The sequence below is a fragment of the Bombina bombina genome, chromosome 6, assembly GCF_027579735.1.
Source record: "Bombina bombina isolate aBomBom1 chromosome 6, aBomBom1.pri, whole genome shotgun sequence".
NCBI lineage: Eukaryota > Metazoa > Chordata > Amphibia > Anura > Bombinatoridae > Bombina > Bombina bombina.
In genome coordinates, this window is record NC_069504.1 from 396,351,620 (window position 1) to 396,370,146 (window position 18,527).

The window sequence follows — 18,527 nt, forward strand, 5'->3', positions numbered from 1 at the left end:
ATGGTTTGGTTATGGGCAGTCCGGTCGTACCACCGTTTCTGCCGGCTTTGAGCGACCTGAAGGTTCCCTCGCACCCTTTCGGCGAGGACCTTCAGACGGTCTCTGAATTCAAGAATGTGCTCCACAACGGAGTGCCCTTCCTTCCCTGTTGATCCCTCCCAGTGGGCTCTCACTAGATCTAGGGTCCCTAATCTTTCGGCCATACAGAAGCTCTAATGGGGAGAATCCCGTGGATTCCTGGGGCACCTCTCTGTATGCAAAGAGGTGGTGCAGCAGGTATCATTCCCAGTCCCTGTAAGAGGCCAAGAACATCCTAAGCAACTGCTTTAGGGTCCCGTTAAACCTCTCACATAGCCCATTAGTCTGGGGGTGATATGGAGCACTGTGCAGGGGTTACATCCCACACAGTACCCATACTTGCCGGGTGATCTCCGCAGTGAACTGAGTTCCCTGGTCGGAAATCACTTCCCGGGGAAAGCCTACCCTGGTGAATATCTGGAGCATGACATCTGCCACTGTATCCACCTGGATATTAGCCAGAGGGATTGCCTCTGGGTACTGAGTGGAATAGTCGACCACTGTAAGTATGTACCTTTTCTCTGTGGGGCTGGGCCGGGCCACTGGACCAATTATATCTACTGCAACCCTGCTAAAGGGTTTGTCAATAATAGGAAGCGGGTGCAAGGAGGCTGTAGAATGGTCCCCTGTCTTTCCTACACTCAGGCACACTTTGCAAGTCTTACAGTAGTTATTAATATCTACTGTAATCCCTGGCCAAAAGAAATCGGTGGTGGGTCCTGGACTTTCCTAGATGTCCTGCTAGGGGGATATCATGCCCTATCTGTAGCAGGTAGGACCAAAACTTCTTCAGTACCACCAGTTGGCGCATGGGCACCAGCCCTTTTTCCTCTTGGAGATCCGGTACAGGAGCCCTTTCTCCCACTGAAAATGTTCCTTCCTGAGCCCTGGGGGTCAGTCCCTACCCGGTCATGGTAAGAGGCTAGGGTCAGGTCGCTAAGGGTCTCTTGGGCGAAGTTAGAGGGAGATGCCCAGGAGAGTTAATTGGGGGGTAGGGTAGGAGTCGGAGAGGTAGGTCTTACCTGGGTCCCTGGATCAGGTGTGGTGGCTTGGCATCTGACTTGCTGGTGGGTGGTAACTGCAGTAACATCCTGGGGTTTATCCCCCACAAAGGCTGAGGCAAGGTGACCAAGGTCATTTACCAGTAAGACCTCAGCAGGCAAGAGGCTCATGACCCCCACTTCTATAGCACGGGGGCCGACACACCAATCAAGGCACACTCAGGCTGTGGGGATCCTTAGTACGGGTTACTGTAGCTCCAGTGTCCATTAGTCCTAGGGCCAGCTGCCGTTGACCCAGACATCCTGGTGATGGTGTTGGTGGTTGTTGCCAGTTGCGGGGTGCACTTCTTCTTCCAGCTGGTATAGTTGATGGGGTCCTCTGTGTATAGGCAGTGGGCTGCAGCTTGGTAGCTCCTGACAGGAGCACTGGTCCACTGAGCCGGAGGGGAATTCCTGGGGCACCTCTCCCTGTAGTGGCCTACCTGTCTGCACCCGTAGCATCTCCAGGGGGTACTGGACCCAGTAGGGCGGAAAGGTGCTGGGGGCTGTCTGGGAGTCATCGCGAGATGGGCGGGGGCTGGAGCGGAGTGAGGCACTGGTCGAGGCTTAGGGAGGACCTGACAGCGGGTGTCCAGGTATTGGTCGGCCATGATGGCCGCCTGGTCAACTGTTGTGAGCCCCTTATCCTTGACCCAGTCCCGTACCTCCGGAGGTGAGTGATTGTAAATGTGCTCCAACAAAATGGGCTGTGTGGCTTCTTTCATGGTGGTCACATTACAAGTCCCCTGAACTTTAGCCGGTGAGCCTCCGGTCTGAGCCCATAGCAGGCAAGGATGTGCTCTTTCACCCGGTCATAATGCTTCTGATCCCCTGGGGGTACAGTATGAAGAGCATCCAGAGCTCAACCGGACAGCTTCCCAAGCAAGATGGTTACTCGGTCGGTAGAGACGACACCCTGCAGCTCACACTGGGTCTCGAAAGTTGGAGGTACAGTGGCTTTCAATCTCCTCCTCACTGTCTTTGAAGGCTCGAAAAGCCTCATGGAATAGCTTTCTTGGCCGGGAGGTGGATCCAAGGGAGCCGGCATGGCTCCCCCATCAATTTCTGGAGCTCCAGCATGTGGATCCGGGTGGCTTCCATGACCATCTGCAAGATAATCCCTACAGGTGGGTTAGTCCCATAGAGGGCCAGCCACCATTGGCTATCCTTCTAGAGGTCAGACATCGTAGTCTCCAGGGTTGAGGCCTCGTTGGGCCATCCGCTGCTCCGGCTGCTACCGGCCCCACTAGCTGACTCGCTAGTCCGATCGTCCTCCATCAGTTCCTTGATGATGGCTGCTTTAGATGTATGGCTGGCAGTTTTCCCACAAGCTTCCAGCAGATCTTTCAATGTTTCCTTTTGGAGTCCAGCATACTGCAGCATCCGAAGAAGTCTCCAGTTGGTGTGACCGAACCCGGCTACCCCGAGTGGGTAGCTCTTCCAAAGAATCGTTCCTGTACCTGGAACCAATAGCTATGTAGTGGAGCAAAGTGATTTTAGCTGAGCCCATCCAAATAACTAGACAGACTAGCATTCAGGTGAAAACAAGAAGTACCTCTTTATTGGGAAAACACACAGTTTATATACACAATCTCATCAAGCTAAGAGCCTTATCAGTCCCCTAAGTCTCCCACCATTCCCGCCCCTCCAGACAGGCTGGCGCCATTCATAGAGTCCATTGACCCATAGTGTCCAGCGGAAAAAGGATGGTGGTTCCGGGGTGATCCTGGGGAGTGAAGGCACTTCCAGGGTGTCATTGGGAAGCACTCGGGCCCCAGCTGCTACAGTCCAAAAAGCAACATGATCCATGGCTGGGGGCCGGAGCTATGGGTGATTAAACGTACACAAGGAAGGTCACTGGGGAGTGGGGGTTGTAGAGGGGGGTCCGGAACCCCTGGTTCCCAAGGGAGATCCCTTCCTGCAATCACCTCACCTCTTGCCCTCCCCAAGGAGTACCAATCCCCAAAAGAGCAGCGCTCTGGGACAAGGGTCCGCTAGCGCGACCTGGGGTAAGGGACACCAAGGGCCCCGGTCAGCCGGAGAGGGACTAGGTGGTCAGGGACCAGCTCTGTCATGATGATGTGCAGACCATAAAACAAAGTAAATCAAAGGTCTGGGAGATTGCGGTTGCTCTCAAAAGCCCAAGTCCGATTATAAAGAGGAGGGGTTGTGGTAGTAGGGGGTGGAGGTTTAACCCCTGCAGCCTGGTATCCGTGACAAAGTGCATTAACAGATTTTATAAGGCTGAGGCTGAACAAGAGGTTATAGTGTAAAGTTGCCAGGAAATACACATTAGTAATATGCAGAAATACTTCTTTACAAAAAGGATGGTTAATTTATAGAATAAACTTCCATTACAAATGAAAAGTCATTGTAATGAAATTCAAGAATGTCTGACATATGCCTAAGGCTATCCTGAGACATAAGAAAGCTTATGCTTTAGAAAGACTAATCAGCAGAGTTGATGGGCCTTGTGGTTCTTACCTTCCTGTAGGGATGGGCAAATATTTTGCAACATTCGAAAATTAAACAAATTTTAACGCATTTGTTTGTTCGTTTTGAATTTAGAATTCTTGTACAATATTCTAACATTTATTTAATGTAATAGTATTTCTAATGCTTTCTGAATATATTTGATTCGAATTATGCAATATTCGAATTAGAAAAATATGAATTGATATATTTGTAATAGTATTTCTAATGCTCTATTTAACTTTATTCGAATTATGCAAAATTTAAAACAGAAAAATTAGAATCAACATATTTGTATCTATTATGAATCCTTTTACAAAATTTTATATCACATTAACTATAGAACTTCTGAATAGTATTTGTTAAATAGAATGATAGATTCAAAATTTCGTATGTGGACATTCGATCTAATTATGAACATTCAAAAACCGGAAATAACATTCCATTACCGAATTTTAATGGATTTTCCTTCTTATCAACATTCGATTGTCCAAAACGAATGTCCACAGGACTATTCGTTCTACCAAACGAACTTTGCACTTTCAGCACCCCTCCCTACATTCCTGTATCTATGTTAAAAATAAAATTAATTAAAACCATAAATAATATTAATATAAAGCATTTTCATATTTATGATGTATTTATGGGATTATCAGTTAAGATGATTGCTAAAGCCCCAAGCATAAAAATGTAAACAATATGATTAGTTCATATCTATAAAGTTAACATCAATGTTAAACATTAATTATTTTAAAAAAACATTAGTTAAAATAACTCTATATTGCTAAAACACTTATCTACAGACAATTGACAGTTATGTACCTTCCACAACAATGCTTACTATACCACATATACATATAACTGATGATCAAGATTTTTTAATTAAGTGTGCATGATAGCTGACCTGAAAATCACAAATGGCTAGATTACGAGTCTTGCGTTAGGCTTAAAAAGCAGAGTTGGCCGGTCCCAACGCTGCTTTTTAAAGCCAGCTGGTATTACGAGTCTTGCAGGTACAGGTGTACTGCTCACTTTTTTGTCCAGACTCGGAAATACCGCAAATCCACTTACGTCAATTGCGAATCCTATATTTTCAATGGGACTTGCATAGCGCCGGTATTACGAGTCTGACAAAAAGTGAGCGGTACACCCTCTCCTGTCAAGCTTGGTACCGCATTTTAAAGTCAGTAGTTAAGAGTTTTACACTACAACGCTGTAGCATAAAACTCTTAACTAAAGTGCTAAAAAGTACACTAACACCCATAAACTACCTATTAACCCCTACATCGAGGCCCTCCCACATCACAAACACTAAAATCAATTTTTTAACCCCTAATCTGCCGAACCGGACATCGTCGCCACTATAATAAATATATTAACCGCTAAACCGCCACATTCCCGCATCCCAAACACTATTTAAATATTATTAACCCCTAATCTGCCGGCCCTAACATTGCCGCCACCTACCTACATTTATTAACCCCTAATCTGCCGCCCCCAACGTCGCTGCCACTATAATAAAGTTATTAACCCCTAAACCTAAGTCTAACCCTAACCCCACCTAACTTAAATATAATTTAAATAAATCTAAATAAAATTACTACAATTTACTAAATAATTCCTATTTAAAACTAAATACTTACCTATAAAATAAACCCTAAGCTAGCTACAATATAACTAATAGTTACATTGCAGCTAGCTTAGGGTTTATTTTTATTTCCCAGGCAACTTTGTATTTATTTTAACTAGGTACAATAGTTACTAAATAGTTATTAACTATTTAATAACTACCGAGTTAAAATAAAGTCAAATTTACCTGTAAAATAAAACCTAACCTAAGTTACAATTACACCTAACACTACACTACAATTAAATTAATTACCTAAATTAAATACAATTAATTACAATTAAATAAAATTATCTAAAGTACAAAAAACAAACACTAAATTACAGAAAATAATAAACAAATTACAAGATTTTTAAACTAATTACACCTAATCTAATCCCCCTAACAAAATAAAAAAGTCCCTCAAAATAAAAAAGCCCTACCCTACACTAAATTACAAATAGCCCTTAAAAGGGCCTTTTGCGGGCCATTGCAACAAATCCGGGAGAAGTCTTCATCCAAGCCAGGCGAAGTGGTCCTCCAGATGGGCAGAAGTCTTCATCCAGACGGCATCTTCTATTTTCATCCATCCGGCGCGGAGCGGGTCCATCTTCAAGACATCTGACGCGAAGCATCCTCTTCTTCCGATGACTAAATACAGAATGAAGGTTCCTTTAAATGACGTCATCCAAGATGGCGTCCCTTCAATTCCGATTGGCTGATAGAATTCTATCAGCCAATTGGAATTAAGGTAGAAAAAATCCTATTGGCTGATCCAATCAGTCAATAGGATTGAGCTGGCATTCTATTGGCTGTTCCAATCAGCCAATAGAATGCCAGTTCAATCCTATTGGCTGATTGCATCTTGCATTTTCTACCTTAATTCCGATTGGCTGATAGAATTCTATTAGCCAATCGGAATTGAAGGGACGCCATCTTGGATGATGTCATTTAAAGGAACCTTCATTCTGTGTTTAGCCGTCGGAAGTAGAGGATGCTCCGCGTCGGATGTCTTGAAGATGGACCCGCTCTGCGCCGGATGGATGAGGATAGAAGATGCCGTCTGGATGAAGACTTCTGCCTGTCTGGAGGACCACTTCGCCCGGCTTGGATGAAGACTTCTCCCGGATTTGTTGAGGACTTCGGCCCAGTTGGGTGAAGACGTCTCCCGGTAAGCTGATCTTCAGGGGGTTTGTGTTAGGTTTTTTAAGGGGGGATTGGGTGGGTTTTAGAGTAGGGTTGGTTGTGTGGGTGGTGGGTTTTAATGTTGGAGGGAATTGTAATTTTTTTTTCAGGTAAAAGAGCTGATTACTTTGGGGCAATGCCCCGCAAAAGGCCCTTTAAAGGGCTATCTGTAATTTAGTGTAGGGTAGGGCTTTTTTTTATTTTGGAGGGGCTTTTTTATTTTGTTAGGGGGATTAGATTAGGTGTAATTAGTTTAAAAATCCTGTAATTTGTTTATTATTTTCTGTAATTTAGTGTTTTTTTTTTTTTGTACTTTAGATAATTTTATTTAATTGTAATCAATTGTATTTAATTTAGGTAATTAATTTAATTGTAGTGTAGTGTTAGGTGTAATTGTAATTTAGGTTATGTTTTATTTTACAGGTAAATTTGTCTTTATTTTAACTAGGTAGTTATTAAATAGTTAATAACTATTTAATAACTATTGTACCTAGTTAAAATAAATACAAAGTTGCCTGTAAAATAAAAATAAACCCTAAGCTAGCTACAATGTAACTATTAGTTATATTGTTGCTAGTTTAAGGTTTATTTTATAAGTAAGTATTTAGTTTTAAATAGGAATAATTTATTAAATTATAGGAATATTTATTTAGATTTATTTAAATTTTATTTAAGTTAGGGGGTGTTAGGGTTAGACTTAGGTTTAGGGGTTAATAACTTTAATATAGTGGCAGTGACGTTGGGGGCGGCAGATTAGGGTTTAATAACTATAATGTAGGTGGTGGCGATGTTGGGGGCAGCAGATTAGGGGTTAATAAGTATAATTTAGGTGTCGGCGATGTTGGGGGCAGCAGATTAGGGGTTCATAAGTATAATGTAGGTGGCGGCGGTGTCCAGAGTGGCAGATTAGGGGTTAATAATATAATGCAGGTGTCGGCGATGTCGGGGGCGGCAGATTAGAGGTTAATAAGTATAAAATTAGGGGTGTTTAGACTCGGGGTTCATGTTAGGATGTTATGTGTAGACATAAATGTATTTTCCCCATTGAAATCAATGGGGCTGTGTTAAGAGCTTTACGCTGCTTTTTTGCAGTTGTTAGTTTTTTTTTCAGCCGGCTCTCCCCCATTGATTCCTATGGGGAAATCGTGCAACAAGCACGTTTAGCCAGCTCACCGCTAACCTAAGCAGCGCTGGTATTGAGGTGAGATGTGGAGCTAAATTTTGCTCTACGCTCACTTTTTTGCGGTTAATGCCGGGTTTATAAAAACCCGTAATACCCGCGCTTTCTGCAAGTGAGCGTTGAGCATAAACTGCTTGTTAGCACCGCACCCCTGTTAACGCAAAACTCGTAATCTAGGCGAAAGAGTTTCTAGATATAACAGAAGTTCAATTAAGGTATATATCAATATAAATATAAAAGCACTTCAAATTATGACAAAATTAGTTATTTTACTACTATTCTTACACTAAATAAAGCTAATGCATGTCACAGAACTGTTCCAATGTTAAGATATATTTTTTTGTACATTACAGGGAGTGCAGAATTATTAGGCAAATGAGTATTTTGACCACATCATCCTCTTTATGCATGTTGTCATACTCCAAGCTGTATAGGCTCGAAAGCCTACTACCAATTAAGCATATTAGGTGATGTGCATCTCTGTAATGAGAAGGGGTGTGGTCTAATGACATCAACACCCTATATCAGGTGTGCATAATTATTAGGCAACTTCCTTTCCTTTGGCAAAATGGGTCAAAAGAAGGACTTGACAGGCTCAGAAAAGTCAAAAATAGTGAGATATCTTGCAGAGGGATGCAGCACTCTTAAAATTGCAAAGCTTCTGAAGCGTGATCATCGAACAATCAAGCGTTTCATTCAAAATAGTCAACAGGGTCGCAAGAAGCGTGTGGAAAAACCAAGGCGCAAAATAACTGCCCATGAACTGAGAAAAGTCAAGCGTGCAGCTGCCAAGATGCCACTTGCCACCAGTTTGGCCATATTTCAGAGCTGCAACATCACTGGAGTGCCCAAAAGCACAAGGTGTGCAATACTCAGAGACATGGCCAAGGTAAGAAAGGCTGAAAGACGACCACCACTGAACAAGACACACAAGCTGAAACGTCAAGACTGGGCCAAGAAATATCTCAAGACTGATTTTTCTAAGGTTTTATGGACTGATGAAATGAGAGTGAGTCTTGATGGGCCAGATGGATGGGCCCGTGGCTGGATTGGTAAAGGGCAGAGAGCTCCAGTCCGACTCAGATGCCAGCAAGGTGGAGGTGGAGTACTGGTTTGGGCTGGTATCATCAAAGATGAGCTTGTGGGGCCTTTTTGGGTTGAGGATGGAGTCAAGCTCAACTCCCAGTCCTACTGCCAGTTTCTGGAAGACACCTTCTTCAAGCAGTGGTACAGGAAGAAGTCTGCATCCTTCAAGAAAAACATGATTTTCATGCAGGACAATGCTCCATCACACGCGTCCAAGTACTCCACAGCGTGGCTGGCAAGAAAGGGTATAAAAGAAGAAAATCTAATGACATGGCCTCCTTGTTCACCTGATCTGAACCCCATTGAGAACCTGTGGTCCATCATCAAATGTGAGATTTACAAGGAGGGAAAACAGTACACCTCTCTGAACAGTGTCTGGGAGGCTGTGGTTGCTGCTGCATGCAATGTTGATGGTGAACAGATCAAAACACTGACAGAATCCATGGATGGCAGGCTTTTGAGTGTCCTTGCAAAGAAAGGTGGCTATATTGGTCACTGATTTGTTTTTGTTTTGTTTTTGAATGTCAGAAATGTATATTTGTGAATGTTGAGATGTTATATTGGTTTCACTAGTAAAAATAAATAATTGAAATGGGTATATATTTGTTTTTTGTTAAGTTGCCTAATAATTATGCACAGTAATAGTCACCTGCACACACAGATATCCCCCTAAAATAGCTATAACTAAAAACAAACTAAAAACTACTTCCAAAACTATTCAGCTTTGATATTAATGAGTTTTTTGGGTTCATTGAGAACATGGTTGTTGTTCAATAATAAAATTAATCCTCAAAAATACAACTTGCCTAATAATTCTGCACTCCCTGTAAGGTCTATATGTTATAAAAGTTTTAAGTCATTAAAGGGCCACTGTAAGTAAATATTTTCTATGCCTGTTACTAACTAACTACCCCAAATACACTTTTTATAAATAGCATTTCATTAACATATCTCTACCGTATATCAAAAATCTTGTCTGCAAATTTAATTGTGTTCCAAACCCACTCCGTGGGTATCCTTTGCTCTGTACCAATCCGTTTACAATACCTAGGTTTCAAAATGGTGCTTTAAACACAAAGTTATTGGTTTAAGTATTTTGAACATGCAGTGCTGAAAATAGTGGGCAGGATAACGTGACATCATTGGTGAATAAAAGATATAACTTTTAGAACGTTATGAAACTTTGTTTTGGAGAAAATATAGGTCAGTAGGTTTTAATTAATGTTTATTAACTTTAATATGTTAGTTGTTTAGCTTAAAAATTATAACAGAAAGTAATCCTTTAAGGACCAAGAGCAGCCAACATGTGAATGATCAAGGATTTTTTTTTAAACACATAAGCTTTAAGTAAACCAGAATTCATACTTCTTTATATACACACACGCACAAACACATGTATATACAGTGCCTAGCATTTTTCCTATTTTGTTACATTACAACCTGGAATTAAAATGGATTTTCATTTGGATTTCATGTAATTGACATACACAAAATAATGCAAATTAGTGAAGTTAAATGAAGAAAATAACTTGTTTTAAAAAATTCTAAAAAATAATAAACTAAAAAGGGGTGCGTGCATTCACCCCCTTTGCTATGTAGCCCCTAAATAAGATCTGGTGCAACCAATTACCTTCATAAGTCACATAATAAGTTAAATAAAGTCCGCCTGTGTGCAATCTAAGTGTCACATGATCTGTCATAACATAATCATGTTCTGTCTCGAAAGGCTCCAGAGTCTGCAACATCACTGAGCAAGGGACACCACCAAGCAAGCGGCACCATGAAGACCAAAAAGCTCTCCAAACAGGTGAGGGACAAAGTTGTGGAGAAGTATAGATCAGGGTTGGGTTAAAAAAAATATACAAAACTATTAACGTCCCACAGAGAAAAACTAAATCCATTATTTAAAAATGGAAAGAAAATGGCACCACAACAAAAATGCAGAGAGAATGCTGCCGACCAAAACTCCTTGACCAGGCAAGGAGGGCATTAAAATGAGAGGCAACAAAGCGAGCAAAGATAACCCTGAAGGAGCTGCAAAGCTCCACAGTGGAGATTGGAGTATCTGTCCATAGGACCGCTTTAAGCCATACACTTTACGAAATAGAGTGGTCAGAAAAAAGCCATTGTTTAAAGAAAAAAGTAAGCATGTTTGCTGTTCACTAAAAGGCATGTGGGAGACTCCCCAAACATATGGAAGAAGGTACTCTGGTCAGATGTGACTAAAATTTAGCTTTTTGGCCAGCAAGGAAAATGCTATAACTGGCGCAAACCAAACCCCTCTCATCACCCCGAGAACACCAACCCTACAGTGAAGCATGGTGGTGGAAGCATCATGCTGTGGGGATGTTTTTCATCTGCAAGAACTGGGAAACTGGTCTGAATCGAAGCAATGATGGATGGTGCTAAATACAGGGAACTTCTTAAGGGAAACCTGTTTCAGCCTTCCAGACATTTGAGACTGGGACAGAGGTTCACCTTCCAGCAGGACCATGACCCTAAGAATACTGCTAAAGCAACACTTAAGTGGTTTAACGGGAAACATTTAAATGTCTGGGAATTGCCTAGACTAAGCCCAGACCTCAAACCAATTGAGAATCTGTGGTATTAAAGATTGCTGTACACCAGTGGAACCTATCCAACTTGAAGGAGCTGGAGCAGTTTTGCCTTGAAGAATGGGCAAAAATCCCAGTGGCTAGATGTGCGAAGCTTATACAGATGTACCCCAAGAGACTTGCAGCTGCAATTGCTGTAAAAGGCGGCTCTACAAACAATAGACTTGAGGGGGGGTGGGGGTGGGGTGGTGAATAGTTATGCACACTCATGTTTTCTGTTTATTTGTCTTATTTCTTGTTTGTTTAACAATAACACATATTTTGCATCTTCAAAGGGATAGGCATGTTGTGTAAATCAAATGATACAAACCCCTAAAAATACATTCTAATTCCAGGTTGTAATGCAACAAAATAGGGAAAATGTCAAGGAGGTGGATACTTTTGCTAGACACGTGTGTATTACAGATTATAATTTACATTATACACAGTATGACATCTACTGTATAAATGTCTAGATAATACTTGATTGTTCATTTCCCTACCTTGCGCTAACAACATATATTTATATTTACTCACATGTTCTGAAGTGGAACTTGGAGCATGGGTAGTTGACAAATGAAAGTGTCCTCATTAAAAGTCATAATCATATATAAATGCATATATAAATGCCCTGCTGTACTTTTCAAATATAGGTAAAATGTCCATTAATAATTTATAAAAACCTTTGCAATTTCTGTAATTGATTTGTCTTCTCAACAAACAAGGACCAGTCAATACAGCAAATTAAATCAACAAATGCATGCTAAAAAGACAGTGCACTAGCACTTAGTATGAACTTGAAATAAGTATTATTTTCTTTTGTTTTCTAACAAATTTTAAAGTTATGTACATTCCCACCCCCCCTGTACCATGTGACAGCAATCAGCCAATCACAAATGCATATATACGTATATTCTGTGAATTCTTACATATGCTCAGTAGGACTCAAAAAGTGTGCACATTTTTATAATGGATGTAAATTGGAAAGTTGTTTATAATTTCATGCTCTATCTGAATCATTAAAGTTTAATTTAACCTGAGTGTCCCTTTAAGTAATTCTTATTTAGTACATTTGAATGTAAACAAGTTTTTTTTTTTGTTTTTAGTATCTATTTGTTATCAGCTTGTTATGCATTTTGTTGAACAGTCACTATATTATGATATATGGACAGTGCTGACTGTGAGCATTTATCTTGTAGAAACAATGTATACCCTTTTACCATTACACAGAATTATAAAGTGAATCCCTATTTTATTTCACAGAACACTTACAAGAAAAGAAAAAAATCTGACACTTTCTTCACCCTGTGATATCTTTAGATGTCACGCAGACACATTTTATACCCTCACCAATGCAAATGAGTGAGCAAATGTTCTAGTATCTAGTACACTATGTACCTTTTTCTTCTCATCTAATGAAATGTGATAAAAATTTACATGAAGTAAAAACAAACACTTCTTGGCAGCCATTTACATAAAATAACCATGTACTTTTTAATGCTTCTAAGACATTAAAGATCTTTTAAAAACAAAAACAAAACATCAAAACACTGTAGTTTATATCCTTTAACAAGAGCTGTTGTCTATGTTTTGCAGGTGCCAAAAATACCCCCCAAACAAATAATATTGGGCTAGATTACAAGTGGAGCACAAATCTTTTAGCACTATTGAGTGCTAACTGTGCTCAAGGCAAATCAGTAGTGCTGTATATTAGTACTGGTATTACAAGTTGAAAGTAAAAAGTTAGCAAAGGACTCAGACACGCTAACATCTGGAGGCTAAATAGCATGGCGACTCTAAATTCGGATTATCCTAAATTATGAAGGTATAATCTAGATTTTATTAAAGACACAGAGACGAGTATTTTGCTTATCTTTCCTTTACTACTTAAATGCAGTCATTAAAGTAAACATAATAAATACAAGAAACATATGTCATATTTGAAAAGGGGCAGTTAAAACAGAGTATAAATCAGTGACCAATAGCAAAGGGTAACTGATTAGACCAACACAAAGTAACCAATCAGATTCAAAATATCACCTATAAACTGTCCAACATATAATAATACATCCTCTTTCTTGTCGACTGATGAAGAAAACAAAAAGTTTATCAGAAAACAATAAATCTACATGAAAAGACAACCAAACAAACTGATGAGCAGGATTTTGAAGAGGAAAAACATCCATGAAGAATTAATCCAACCGAATGAAGAATCAGAAGATCTACTGGAACTGTAACCGTTGAAAGGAACTTGCTTGAAGAATCGATTTATCACATAAGTGAGAGGGAGCAAAACCACCCAACAGGATATCCATATTATTGGTTGATAACTAAAACAAATATAAAAAAGGTTAATAATATCATAATATAACAAAGGGAGGGAACAATAAAATTTCACATAAAGAGGGGGGAAAATACTCGTCTCTGTGTCTTTAATAAAATCTAGATTATACCTTCATAATTTAGGATAATCCAAATTTTATTACAAGACCAGAGACTCATATTTTGCTAGTTAAAAGCAACTAACAAAATAAACTAAGCGAGGCATGTTCAATGGGTTTGAAATAAAATTGTTTAAAAATAGAATCTGAAGACCAGTCAGCTGCATCCAAAATTTGTTGAAGGGTAACAGCTTTCAAAAATGCTTTAGAAGCGGCTGATCCTCTAACAGAGTGAGCAGAAAAAGAAAAATCAATACCTGCCTCACTCATAACCCATTTAACCCACCTGGCTATAGATGTAGAACAAACAGGATAGTGAGGAGGAACAAAAGATAACAAAAGTTGATTAGAAGAGGAAGAACGAAAATAAATAGTTCTGCGTTCATACTCTTTAAGACATAAAACCACACAAAGGACAGGTTCAGAAGGTAAGTAAGGGTAAAAGATAGACGTTGAAAAGGATTTAGTTCTTTTAGAAATAAAGAAAGTAACAGCTTCAGGAGTAAAACGTTTAGAATTAAAATCTAAAGCTCTGACATCAGAGACTCCACGAAAAGAAATTAAACATAAAAGAGTAGCAAGTTTAGCAGAAAGTTGTTTCAAAGATAAAAATTCATTAGAAGGCCAAGATTTAAAAAGAGCAAAAATGAGATCAACATCCCAAAAGGAAGAATATTTAGGAGCCGGAGGTCTCTTCAGTTTAATTGCTTTCATTAACTTACAAACTAAAGGATGTTGACCCACAGGAAAATTATTCACAAAAGAATGTTTAGCTGAAATCGCAGATCTAGAATCATTAATAGTTCTATAAGCTAAACCTGAATCAAAAAGAGATGTAAGGAAGTTAATAACAAAAGCTATATCAACTGAAAGGGGATCCAAACATCTTTCCACGCACCAGCTAGACCATCTGGTCCATGCGGAAAAATAACATTTCTTGGTCCCAGGGGCCAAAGAGTCTTGAAGGAGTTCTTTAGCATGTTGTGATAAACCTTGGAGATATGGAGATTGCCCGAGATTGACCATGCAATAAGGCGAAGTGATCCTAGAATGATAAGTTCGTGAGGATGACCTTCTGGATCCGACAATAGAAGAGGAAAATGAGGAAGAAGAACAGGATGGTTTACAGACAACTCTAGAAGAGATGGGTACCAAGCTTGAGATGGCCAAAGGGGAGTGATTAGGAGAATTGAAAGATGATTTCGACGGACTACCGATATGGTTCTCTGAATCATGGAGAATGGAGGAAACGCATAAGCTGTTTGAAGGGGCCAAGGATGGAGAAATGCATCGATCGCCAGAGCATCTGGATCTGGACGCCAACTGAAGTAAGGACGAATCTGAAAATTCAGTCTCGAGGCAAAAAGATCCATTGAAAAGGGACCTCTGACAGAATGGAGCGACTGAAAAACTTGATGATGAAGCTTCCAATCGCTGGAATCTGTCAGATACCGGGAACCCCAATCCGCCACTACATTGGATAAACCTGGAATGTATTCCGCTTTGACCAAAATATTTTTGTCCAAGCAAAGATGAATGAAATCTTTCGTTATAATTGATAAATCTCTTGATTTTGTACCACCGAGACGATTCAAATAACGAACTGCAGAAATATTGTCCATTCTGAGTAAAATGGACACAGGAAAAGAATTTTTGACAAAACTTTTGACTGCAAAAGAGCCTGCCGAAAGTTCTAAGCAGTTGATATGAACACGTTTTTCTTCTGAAGACCATTTTCCTCCCGTGATAGAGGGACCACACCGAGCTCCCCAGCCCAAACGACTGGCATCGGATTCTATTACCAGATACAGAGTTTTTCCGAAAATGGCTCTCCCATTCCAAGCTTCTATATGGGTAAGCCACCAGGATAGTTCTTCTTTGGCTTCTGAAGAAAGTGGGATTAGATGAGAATATGAAAGACCTTTCTGAAGATGAGAAATTTTTAACCGTTGAAGTTCACTGTAATGAAGAGGAGCTGGGAAAATAGCCTGAATAGAGGATGAAAGTAACCCAACTATTCTGGCTATAGTCCTGATGGGAACCAAAGATAAAGAAAGAGTCTTCGAAATTTCTTTCTTGATGTTCACAATTTTCTCCCTTGGAAGACAGAGTAGATTTTAAAGTATCTATTTGAAAACCTAGAAAGGTTAGAGATTTGGTTGGAGAAAGAACAGACTTCTCTTTGTTGACAATGAAACCTAAAATTTCTAAAATATATAAAGTAACATTGAGTTGAGATTTTAGAATGACAGAGTTTTGATTCATAATCAAAATATCGTCCAGATAAATGATAAGACGAACTCCTCGAAGACTAAGCCAAGTAACAATAGGTTTCATTAATTTGATGAAAATCCAAGGAGCTGAAGATAAACCGAAAGGCATACAAGTAAAACTCCAAGTTTTTCCTTCCCAAACAAAAGTCAGGAATTTCCTGTGAAGCTGAGCTACAGGAACTGTCAAATAAGCATCTGTCAAATCTAGTCTGATTAGAAAATCGTTTTCTAAAAGGCAATCTCTTAACAGATGAATACCTTCCATCTTGAAATGCTGATAAACAAAGAAAGAATTTAAAGTTCTTAAATTTATTACTGGGCGAAATTGTCCGTTTTTCTTTTTTACCAGAAAAAGATTGCTTAGAAAACAATTTTGAGGGTTTGAAACCAGTTCTATAGCTTGTTTTGATAAAAGGTTTGAAACTTCGTTTTGAACCAAAAATTTTTCTGAATTTGAAAACTTTATTGGGAAAGGAAGAAAATTCTGGACAGGAGGAGAAATAAAATCTATAAAAAGACCTGAAACGGTGTGAAGAACCTACTGATCTGTAGTAATCAAATTCCAATTGTGTGCAAAGAGTTATAATCTGCCTCCTATTATGTTTTGGGAAGAAACATGAGAGGGGAAAAAGAAAGATTTACCTTGTGAAGCACGGGATCTTTGTCTTGAACGCTGGATCCTAGGATTCCAAAATCTTTCTCTTGATGCAAAAAACCTGAGGAAACTGGGTTTTGATATTGTCTTTGCTGCTGGAATTGCTGGTTTGTGAAATGAGACCTATTGGGGTATGAAGCCCGGCCAGGAAAGCGGCCTCTACCTTTCCCAGCCTGTTCGGAGAAACGATCTTGATGGAATATCTTTTTCATGGATGTTCTCACTTTATTAGAGAAAGTGTTTACATAACTGTTTAATTCTTTTATAAATGTATCACCAAATAACAGACCATTAGTGTCCAGGTGAATCTCATTAATAGCGAAATCGCATACTCTGGGGTCAATTCTCAATAAATTACATCTGTGTTCAGTATACATTGCAGAGTTAGCATTACCTAAAAAGGTAAGCATTCTCTGCAACCATTCCCTTACAATGACAGGATCTAAAAGGGAATTATCATACACAGCCTGTTCAGAAAGATCAAATAATTTTGATAGGGGGCCAATTGTGTCAAGCATTTTATCCTGACATATCTTCCAAGCCCTATCCATACCTTTTTTAAGATTAAACCCAGGTGAACCAATGAATTTCAAAATTTTTGGGTCCACTTCTGGAGTGCAACTAGCATTATTTGGCAAAATGGGTCTGGGACACTCGGCCCTCATTTTATTACGAGAATCCCTTTTAAGGGGTTGTCGAAGCTGGAAGTCAATGAAATCAGCAATGTCAGAAGACGGGCACCATTCCGCAGATCTCGGATGATGCAAATCATCTGCATTGAATCTAGGATTACCTAGACAATCAAAAAATTTAACTTTATTAGATTCAATATGTTTTGACTTTTTTAGGTGTTTTTTAAATTTTTTTATTTTCGGCGAAGCCGATGAATCTTCTGAGGAAGAGTGAGAAACATAATCCTCAGATATAACTGAATCCAATGATGAATTGGAATTCACTTCTGTCTCAGAAACAATATCAGAATTATCTTTATTGGCCAAAGCCTCTCCCATCAGTAACCTCTTGGGAGTAGAGGAAAAAGCAGGTGTTTTCCTTCCTTTCCTGCAAGGAACAGAAACATTTGAAGCCATCTGGCGAGACTTTTTAACTAGTTTCTTGCTAGTTTTAACTGCACTAGAAACAGTTCTTTTACTTTTCAAAGCTTTTTTGGAATTTGATTTATTAATTAATAAATACTTTTTTCAAGCATGGAGTTCATAGAAATGTCTATCATCTTTTGAATGCCTTCAGGATTGAGAGAAGGATTCAATTCTGAAGTCTGAGACATTTTTAGAATTTTTTTTTTATATAACTAAAATAAAAAATATATAAATGAAATAAATAAATATATTTAATCTTATAAGAAAATTAATAATGAACCTTGAGAATAATAAAAAAGAATGTGATCACAAAAACAGAATAAAATAATATATAATATAATGGAATTAAAAACAGTTGTGCTTTAAAGGGACATTATACACTCATTTTTTCTTTGCATAAATGTTTTGTAGATAATCTATTTATAAAGCCCACAAAGGTTTTTTTTAAAATTTTTTTTATAGTTTTGTTTATTTTTAAATAACATTGCTCTGATTTTCAGACTCCTAACCAAGCCCCAAAGTTTTATGTGAATACCATCAGCTACCTTCTCCAGCTTGCTCCTGTTTGTGTAAAGGGTCTTTTCATATGCAAAAGAAGGGGGAGGGGGGAGTGTCTTATTTCCCACTTGCAGTGGGCTTTCCAACTGCCTTTTCAACAGAGCTAAACTGAAAGCTTCTAAGTATGTTTTTAAACCATTTTATACTGGATTTTTATATCAGTATCTGTGCATCTTATTCTTTATAGTAGTGTCTATTACATGCAGTAATATGAAAATGAGTGTATACTGTCCCTTTAACTTATTCTCCAAAGTATTGAAAT